Here is a 10,892-nt window from a genome sequence, read left to right on the forward strand (position 1 = left end):
GGCAGCTCAGACCCTGGAGCTTGCTTCAGATTCTGTGTCTCTCTCTCTGCCCCTCCCCCACTCATGCCCTTTCTCTCAAAAGTGAATAAAAGGTTAAAAAAAAAAAAAGTTAAAAAAAAAAAAAGAAGTTCCAGGAGTTATATAGAACTTTAATAGGTTTAAGCAGACCAATCTGATTTATTTTTAAATTAGAATGAGAATTAACAAGATTTTACTTTCCAGTCTAAAACAATTTAGGTATGCTCATTATATATATCTGTCTGAATTGTATCCTAATTTTAAGTAAGGGTAACAAGGACCAGAAGATTGGGAGATTACTGAATTTGCTAGAGGTAGAATAGTATAGACTAACAATTGCAAATTCCTCTTACTGCTGTGCAACTTGGCCTCTAGCAGCTTCTTTTAATCCCCTATTCTCATTCAACCTCAGAACAGTCCTGGTGAAAGGATGGTAAAAAGGAAAGAGCAGAAGGCTTTTCTGAAAGATTGAATGTGCTACAGGAATGTAGGAGAAGCTATAAAAATTAGCTCCCCGTGTGGGAACCTCTCAGGGAGATAGCCCAATGGCACAGTGCCCTCTGGTGTTAGGAAGAGATTTTCCCCCCATCATATGTGCGTTTAGGGGCTAAGCAAAGATAATGGGAGCTTCCAACAATCCCAGATTTAGAGCACAACATGTTGTTTTTCAACTTTTATCTATTTACTAAGAAGAAAACTGTTGATTGACATCCAGTGTTGTAATCTACGCCCTCTAACCTGGGTACTTTTTAGGACAGTGACTCTCAACAGCTCTACCTTGAGAAGTGAAACAAAATTATTTATGAATTGTAACAAATAGTGCTACAAATAACAGAAGATTGCACATAATCAACTTTTTAAAAATATGAATTAAAGAAGATTCAAAGTTATCTAATAATTTTTTATTCATCCATGTAAAAACATTTTTTAAAAAGGAAGTACAAAGAGTGTGCAACAATGGAAGATATGCCTGGCAAGTTCTGCTTTGGTGATAGTATATCTCAGAAAAACACTCAGCTGGGATGTGGCCAGGTAAGTATAAATATGATCACATGAAGAACGGGGAGAGGTGCTCTTTTTGTTGCAAGAAATAGTCACTTGGTGATTTTGACAAATGGGGAATTTATTCTAAAACTACATGAAGTAGAAAAGGAACTGGAATCTCCTCTATGTAGCCAGGCCACAAGGGTTGCAGGGAAAACTGAACAATTGGGCCTCATGTGAGACTGCAGGGACTGTAGTTTGATGGTTAATCAAAATCCAAGATCCTCTCTAGTAACAAGAAGTTGTGACTTTGAGCTCTAGTACTCCACTATTAGCATGAATGTGTTAATCTTGTCTCTTGCTCCTCCTCCTTTTACCAGCTGACCAATTTACTTTATATATCATGGTTCAAATTCCCAAGGAGGAGAATCAGAGAGGCTGTCTAATTATCAAGCCACATAATCATAAGTTACAGGCCAGCTTATGGGTTGATTGGTTGTTCCTTAAAGTCAGGTGCTTCCCGTAGTCTATTCAGCAGTGGCTGAGGGACTAGTCATATGGTATAGCCATCATGGTGCAGGGACCAGATACTTTCTTCAGTATGGAGTGTAGGCACCTTTAGAAGGGGATGCTGAGCATGACAGGTGCTATGAGTAATATCTCTAAGGCAAAATGTGTTTGTGATTCATTTGGCAATATCTTCACTATAAATAAATTTTGGTGCTATTTCACTTAAGAAGTTTTTGTGGGAGTTATTTTGTGAGGAGAGGAGGCAGGGATGCTGAACTTCTAACAGTATGTAACAAATCATTGTTTCATGAATGCACTTTGGAAAATGTGACACTACACTTATAAAGTGTTCATTATTACAGTAAAAATTACCCATCAATCACACTTGGAGTGACAGTGCTTTCCAAATAAATCTTGGCTTATGTTTTAGTGTAAGATCTTTAGAGCTATCAGATATGTGGTCCCTACTGATGTGGATTTTTTTCCTTTTAATTTCCTTACAATTAATCTAAAAAATATGATTAAAATTGTGAATTCCATTAGAAATGACACCAATGATCATGCACATTCATACCATACAAAATACATCTGTATAGATAATAGCACAGAAGATAATGCTGATGCAATTTTAGAAGATGATGTTCATTCTGGGCACAGGTATAATAACTGTCAACTTGAAACTCACCCACTAATTCTTGGAGTACTTTGCACCAATGTTTCTGGTTTCCCTTTCAAATATATCCAAATGTTCTTAGGGCACTTCCAATGACACTGTCAATCTTTGGTAGATAGTTCCAAAATAGCCTAACTATACCTTGAAGAGGGTACTCTCTATGGTATTTGAATCCTAGTTTCTTATAAGTGAGTTATTCTAGTTTGTTTAGAGACCTTGCTTTCCATCCTCTGTTAGATTTGATTTCAGTGGATCTCAGTTCTTGTTCTAATCTAATAACATTAAACCCCTCCCCCCCGCTTTCTCCTACCTTTTAAAAAAATTTTTTTTAATTTCTTTTATGTTTATTTATTTTTGAGACAGAGAGAAACAGATCATGAGTAGGGGAGGGAGCAGAGAGAGAGGGAGACACAGAATCTGAAGGAGGCCCCAGGCTCTGAGCTGTCAGCACAGAGCCCAACGTGGGGCTCAAACCCATGAACCGTGAGTTCATGACCTGAGCTGAAGTTGGATGCCTAACCAACTGAGCCACCCAGGCATTTTTTTTAATGTTCATTCATTATTGAGAGACAGAGAGAGAGCATGAGCATGGGAGGGGCAGAGAGAGGAGGAGGCACAGAATACAAATCAGGCTCCAGGCTCTGAGCTGTCAGCACAGAGCCCGATGCAGAGCTCAAACTCACAAACCACGAGATTATGAGCTGAGTCGTAGTCAGACGCTTAACCGACTGAGCCACTCAGGTGCCTCTCTCCTACCTTTTTGGAGAATATCTTTCTGTACTACATTTTGAAGTTACTCCATTTTATATGTATTTATTCTTTTATTAAAGATATAATTTTTCCTCTCTTTCCTCTGATATAATAATTTTTAAGGGAACCTCGGCTTCCTCCAGCATAATCAGCCTTTCTTCTTTTATTTTGCTTTCAGTTGTCCAGTGCTCATTTTTAATAAGTAAAACAAGCATATTTTCCAAGCTACCCTAGTTTCTCCTGGATCTCCTAAGTTACCTGCTTCCTGAGACTGAGAATTCATACACATATCTTTTTAAAAATTTAATTACTTTCTTTACCTTTGGATTTGCAATACTTTAATTGAATGTTTTCTCTACTTCAGTCCCGCAGAATATCATATTCTCTCTATAATAAAGGCCTGTGTTCTTTTTTTGTTGTTGTCAATAACACCTACCAATTTTTTTTTTAAATTTTCTGAACTCTCAAGAACCTACTTAAAGCCATGTGACTTATCAAACTTGTGAACAAACCAGAAAAGTAAAAAAAAGTTAGTTTCCTCAGGCTTCCCCCTTTGCCTTTAAATATAGTTCCAAAACTACGCAAGCAGGCATGGAATTTGGTGCAGTTGATCTAGCTCTGGATACCTAGATATAGTACTAAAACTAGAACTAGTAACTACCACACAGCACTACTCCATAGCCCATGCGTATCTTAGCTGCCTTTGTACTTCATCATTCTGCACATTGGCTGAAAAACACTGTGAAAGAACAAATACTGGTTTTTTGTTTTTTGTTTTTTTTTTACAATACCTAACAGAGTACCCCAGCCTAGTGTTTAGTGCAAGGAAAAACTGACACAGACATTCTTGGAGGCCCATACAACCTGCTTATAAGGATAGGTGCCTGGCTTGCTCCAGTGAAATGCCAATTACAACGACTGCAAAAAATCAGCTTCTGGTTATAATATAAACAACTGCAAAACTATTCAGGAATTTTCAGTTGTTAAGCATAGCCATGGTTAAAAATTAAATTATATTAAGTGCAGTGTGGTATCCTGAATTGGATTCTGGTACAGGAAAAAAAAATTGGTGAAAAAGACTGATGAAATTCAAATAAAGTCTGGAATTTATTTTGTATATTGCACTAGTGTCAATATCTTAGCTTTCATAAATGTACCACAGGCACGTAGGATGATAATATTAGAAGGAGCTGGGTGAAGGGCATATGGGAACTCTGTACTGTCTTTGCAACTCTTATGTGATTATAAAGTTATTTCAAAATAAAAAGTTTAGAAATTTTATTTTAAAATAATTTTACATTTTGGCTACATACACACATATGTTTATAATTTATAGTTATTATATAAACTGACAATTAAATATATTTTAAAAGATAACATATTAAAAACTTACCACTTCCTAATTATTTTACTACATTAAATATTGTCTATGTTCTTGAGCTCATTTTTGTCTATTTTATCAGTGTGGTAAAATACTATATATACTGCATATCTGTTCCTAACTCAGCATTCAGACATTAGTAGCTTGAAATTAGCCATAGTGGGAATATTTATACCTCAGAACTGGCAAATCCTACAAATCAGGGCTTATTGTTTTCCCAGGGAGCTGGTTGTTAAACATTTACCAGTATACCATTGGGTATATGCCCTAAATTTTTGCCAGTATATAGGGCCTTTAACTCCATGCCCAGAATTCATAAGTTGAAGGACAAAGGAGAGATGCTTCTCATTGTTCGCCCTTAATAACTCATCTGAAGAATTTTTGCTTCTCATTCTTATACCTGTGGGCTGGATCATTTTGAAGGTCCTAGTCCCTAAGAGGGTACAGTCATGATTTAGATGAGTTGGTTGGGACTGCCTCCTGGCCTTTGGGGGCTCCATAGGCTGCTGTACCTACAGGAAGAATTAAAGATTGCTGTTCAGGTCAGAATGACTGATCCTGATTAGTAGAGGGCAGATAGGTTTCTGCTACATAAAGGAGGATTTTGTCAGGAATCCAGAATATTGACGAGCCATTTTATAGTACTTACCTAATGTTTTACTCACTGGAAAACTCAATAAAGGCAAGGAAGGAAGGTTTGGGTCATCTACTTTTATCTAGTGGTAAAGAATCCTGTCCAGCCAAATTTCAACAAAGGCTAAGTTAACTTGAATAGATGCTATAAAAAGGAAGCTGTGCTGGATTGGCTACATAATTTGTAGAACCCAGGGCAAAATAAAAATGTGGGGCCCCTTGCTCAAATATTATCAGGAACTTCAGTATATCAATAGGAGAGTATTAACTAATTCAGAGAGCCCTTCTGAATTCAGGGCTCCATTTGGCCACACAGGAAATACACCTATGAAGCTGGTTCTGGTGCTATGATTACCAACTTAGCTTTTATGATCAGGAAGAAGTATGGATTGTAGCAATTATGTTTTACATTACTTCTTTCTTTTTTCCCTCTTCACTTGACTTTTCCTTCTTTCACATATGAAGAATACCAGGGGTAGCTAACATTTAGGTATCATGAGGGAATATTATTGAACCAACATTGCTCCATGATGCCATACAGTCTTAGGGGATTTCATATGTCTTTTGTGTTAGGGGCATAAACTTTTCATATGGGGGAGAGACTAGAGAAGCTGTTGAAGGGGAAAAGGTTTGTCCTGTATCCATAGACTTATGGGTCATTAGTTTCTTGTTGCCTCCAATTTATGGGACTCTCAACAGGAGATGGGAGGGCAGAGAACAAAACCATGGTATTTATTCCACCAGCACTTCCATGGGAGGAGGTTGACTTGGCCAGCTGATGTTTTACTGCTAAAGGTCACTGCTCATGTCAGGGCACTTCTTTCTACACAACTCTTTGCTTGTAGGTTCCAGTACAGCTGGCTTTTTTCACCCTTCCTGGCCAAGGAGTGGTTACAGATTTCCCACTATTACTGGCCCCAGGTTCTCTACACCTCGACTATCCTTTTATAACCTGCTGTAAATAAATACTTTAAATTACTCTAATTCAAGTTTGCCATCTGTTCTCTGGTGGGACCCTGTGTGATGTATGTGTTTTTCATCTATAAAATAAGGATAAGAATAACACATGATTCTGGAACTTGTTGGGATAGTTAAATGAAAATAGATGTATGAAAAGTACTTTGCAAACTCTAAAAGGCTCTACAAGTGAATTATGTTTGGGGAAATGAATGTTCTAGCTAATTACCCTCTCAGACTTATTCTAGGTTCATTAGGAACTATACTGATATATCCCTCTGAATTAATCTTCACTTTTGTCCTATCTCTTCTCTGCTGGGAACCTTACAATGGTCTTTCATTGCCTGGAGCAATGGTCATCTTTATCCTAGCATTAAAACATCTTCACAGCTTGGATCCTAATCGCTTTCCAGTTTATGTTTCTTCTCTGCCCTTTAACTTTCAGTGAAATAGAGGTAGCCCAGGAAAACTGACATATTGTTTTTCTGTGTCCTGGCCTATGCTCACTTGGTCATGTACTTACCATTCAGATCCATCTAACCATTGCCATCTCTCAAAGCCTAGCATAAGACTTTAGCAAACTCATAGTTACCATGTATTTCTAGAGCACATATTGGGTACACAGTTCTCTTGAAATCGAGCAAATATTGAAGACCTTAATATGCCTCATGGCAGTTGAGAGGCACATTTTCAGTATCTCACCTCACCCTTTTTCTAAGCAGGCCTATAGGACCAGTGTGCGTCCCATTACTCATAAGGTGCCAGAAGCCACTTTCTTTCCAGAGACTTTTCTCCCTCCAAGATAGATAGAGATGGGATTCTTCTCACCAGTCAGGGGCCCTCTATCTGCTGGATAGTCATTTACATATCAAGGGTGTTAACAAAAATCCAACTGAGTAAATTTGAAGATTTAATAGGTTTTATTAAGCTATTCATGAATCTGGCATCATCCCATCTAGCAAGTAGAGGGGAGCTTCCAGAGGAGTAGAACAAAATGGAAAAGGTTTTATGGGAAGAATGGTGGGACAAGAAGTCATTAGCAAAAAGAAATGTTTCAACCAAGGTTACTTTCCCTGAGAGCAGGGGTGGGAGTCTGTGGGGTGGGGGGCCTGGGGGTCTTATCATCAGATTACCTCATCATCCTTTGGGGGATGGAAGGGGCCTGCCTGGCAGATGACCTCATTGGGGCTGACCAGAAAATTCCTGATTGTTCTGTTAAAACTACATTTCTGAAGGAGGTTGAAACTGCAATTAGATTAAGTATTAAGCCCTGGTTTGGGGATTTGGTGTAGCATAAGTGACTCCATCTTGGGCCTGTGTTTTTCTTTTTAACAGGTTCCAGTCTAGATGTCTTTCACTTAAATATATGTGTTCAAGGTAGAAATCTCATCTTAATAACAGCAACTACTTTTGAGCAACTCATTTAATCCTCTTAATTATTCTGCATAGTACTTCATCATGGAGGAAACAGATTTAGGAGAGTTAAGTGGTTTGTTCATTATTCAGTTAGTAAAATCAGGGCTAGGAATGGACCACAGGTCTATTTGTCTCCGAAATTTGTGTTTCTTCCTCTCACAAACTCCATTACCCCAACATTAAGTTATTTCCTGGCAACAATAGATGATCATATGAAAGCATATGAAGGCACTTCTGTTTCATTTTGATCTTAGTGTTTGTATCTTTTATCATTTTTAGTTTTTATTTTAATGTTTAAGAATATTGTCTCCATATTATTTATAAAGCTAACTGAAGACAGAAATGTTGTTTTATGTCACTGTATTAGTCGTTGCACCTTTACCAAGGTTTGAATACATAGCATGTGTTTACCATATATTTATTGGTTAATTGTTCCAGAAAGGTTTTCAAGGACAAATAGGTTATGTTACCTGTTTTCTTTATATATATATATATACATACACACATATGGACTTAGATCACAATTGTAATTTTTGTTTGCTGAATGACAATCTTGCAAGTGAAGAGTAATCTCAGCACATGGAAAACAACAAAACAAAACTGAAAGATGTTTAAAATTGTGTGTCTATAAGGGCCCACATAGAAATGGGGTAGTGGTAAAAGAAAGTCCTGGACAGAAAGGCAGAATTTAGAGATAATGGCCAATATATAAAGAGTTCAGACTTTTTACCAGGAGCAATGAAGAACAGTAAGAAGGAATGGGCCTATCAGATTTATTTTAGGATTGTCACTCTGTCCCATAGAGAGTGGATTGTAGTGGTATGGAGTGGAGGCAGAAGGAAGTGGTCTTCCTTATTTGGGATCTAGCTTTACTTCCTTACCTTCTCCACACCTCCCTGAACTAGCCAGGATGCCTAATCCTGATAATTAATGGGAAATTGGGTTTCCACTCTACAGTGGGTATGGGGAAGATTATGTTTAGGACCCAGAGAATCACTAGAGTACCTCATAATACTGCCATGACAAATAGTCCTGTTCAGTGTAAAACTGTGGCAGTCCAATAAAGACAAGGTCAGCAAAGGCTTATATACCATGGAAATAAATTATTTGGATATCCCTACCAATTAAAGAATCCAGCTGAGATGCTATCAGAGGGTAAAGGGACTTTGAAGTAAGTGGAGGAAGAAGACAGCCATGATTACCAGCTTTAGGCTGGTGAGCAGCTATAGAAGTAGGGATTGTAGCAGCTGTGCTAGATATTATTTAACTTTCTTTTTCTCATTGTTTCCACCCTTCCTTATAATATGAAGAATAATGATGCTGGCTAACATTTAGTTTTCAGGTGAGAACGTGAATGAATGGGTATCAATCAGAATTAAATGGTTGCTATGTATTGGTGACACAAAGTTTTCATTTGAATTAAGGACAAGAATGCATTCCTCAAGATCTACTTCCTACTCTTCCCCTGGGTCTGACTTGTCTGAGACTGACTATTATAAACTGAATGTTTGTGTCTCCCCAACAATTCATATGTGGCAATCCTAGCCACCAATATGATGGTATTAGGAAGTGAGACCTTTGGGTGGTGATTATGTCTTGAGAGTGGAGGCCTCGTGAGTGGAATCGTTGTCCTCATAGAAAGGATTGCAAAGAATTCTCTCACCCCTTCCGCCATGACACAGCATACAGACAGCCATCTATGAACCAGGAAATGACTCTTACCAGACATCACATCTGCTGGTGCCTTGATCTTGGATTTCCCAGCCTCCAGAACTGTGAGAAGTTAATTTCTATGTTTATATGCCACCCAGTCCATGGCATTTTATGGGGGCAATATGAGCAAATTAGACAATACCCTTATAAAATAGACTGTAGAGAGCTCTCTTACCCCTTCCACCATGTGAGAATAAAGCATGAAGACAGCCATCTATGAACCAGGAAGCAGCTCTCACTACACATCAAATCTTCTGGTGGCTTGATCTTGGACTTCTCAGCCTCCAACTATGAGAAATAAATTTCTGTTGTTTATAAGCTGCCTACCTACTCTATGGTATTCTGTTATAGCAGCCTGAATGACCTTCATCAAATGATCCTCTTGCTTTCTCAGTGTCCATTGGATTTTGTCGATTAGAAGCACCAGAAGGTGATCAGTAGGAGCGAGGGGGCTGGGGCACTTGGGTGGCTCAGTCACTTAAGCATCCAACTTTGGTTCAGGTCATGATCTTACCCTTCATTGGCTCAAGCCCTGCATTGGACTCTGTGCTGACAGCTCAGAGCCTGGAGCCTGCTTCAGATTCTTGGGTCTCCCTCTCTTTCTACCCCTCTTTCACTCATGCTCTGTCTCCTTCAAAAATAAATAAACATTTTTAAAAATTTTAAAAAAGAAGAAGCAAAGGGAGTGAAACGAATATATTTATTTCTCAGTTGCTTTCTTTTAGGGTCTTCATGGCCTGGCTGCATCCCTTGATTGAATGTCATAGCCCTCATTAGGCTGTCCTTCCTAAGCAGCTCTCTGAATCCAGTGGTTAGAGAAATGCTCCCTCCAAATACCCCTTCAGGAGTAAAGGTGGTATTATTAGTACGAAGTAGTGCACTATCTCCTGAGCTTTCCCTATATCATGCTCATATCTTTGGAAATAGTCCTTTCATTAAAGTTTCTTCAAAATTACCCAGTTTGTGAATTCCAGCTGTTCTTGCCAGGATCCCGGTAATACATGAAGCTTGGAGTTAAGCTGACTTAAGTTAAGCCAGGTTTTATTTTATTTTATTTTTTTGAAATGAACATAACCTCAATATTTTATTGTCTTCATAATGTAACAAATATGAAGCTTAGAACTGTATCACTTGGCCCGTTCTCTTCTTATCTCCTTCCAGCTCAAAATGCTTGCATCTCTTAATAGCCAGCATTCTCTTAGATCTGTAGTTGGGCTCAACACATTCAAGCCTCAGCATAATCTTCTTTGTAGTTTTAGCCTTTTTCTGGAAAGTAGGCTTAGTTTGCCCTCCATAGCCACTCTGCTTCCTGTCATAACGCCTCTTTCCCTCGGCATAAAGAAAATCTTTGCCTTTCTCGTACTGTGTCACTTTGGTGCTTGCCACACTTCTTGCAGAAAGTCCGGTGGGTTTTAGCAACATTCACCATGGCTGCGAGAAGGCTATCTGCACGGAAGGAAAGAGCAAGTTAAGCTAGGTTTTAAACAGTAGTTACCACAGTGCCCTCTTGGGGTAGGAGGGTGGGTTCAATGCCTGGTGTCTGACACCCAGGGCTTAGAGACACTGGTCTAGAGACACAGCTCAGGCATTGATTCTTTACTTTTTAACTCATAGTTTTCTGCTTAATTTTGTCAGAGAAGAACCAATTGAGTTCTTCTAGAAACTAAAGCTCAAGTTTGATGCACACAAGAAATCATAGGCTCCTTGCCTCCTAGGAATTTGAATTTGAATAGCTTTTTGGAAGTTCTGGACCTCCTCTCCAAAGGGCACGCTTTCCTCTAAAGTGAGTTGTAAATTTGTAAATGTGTGTAATTTGTCTTTGGTGTTTCTCCCTTCTCATTTCTTTGTGGGGTACCT

General features: G+C 38.6%; 1 pseudogene; it reads right to left on the bottom strand.

The window, feature by feature from the left end:
- Positions 1-9,960: 9,960 nt before the first annotated feature.
- LOC106988512 (60S ribosomal protein L36a-like) lies at positions 9,961-10,491 on the bottom strand (annotated as a pseudogene).
- Positions 10,492-10,892: the final 401 nt, after the last annotated feature.

This window comes from Acinonyx jubatus, chromosome A1, assembly GCF_027475565.1.
Source record: "Acinonyx jubatus isolate Ajub_Pintada_27869175 chromosome A1, VMU_Ajub_asm_v1.0, whole genome shotgun sequence".
Lineage (NCBI taxonomy): Eukaryota > Metazoa > Chordata > Mammalia > Carnivora > Felidae > Acinonyx > Acinonyx jubatus.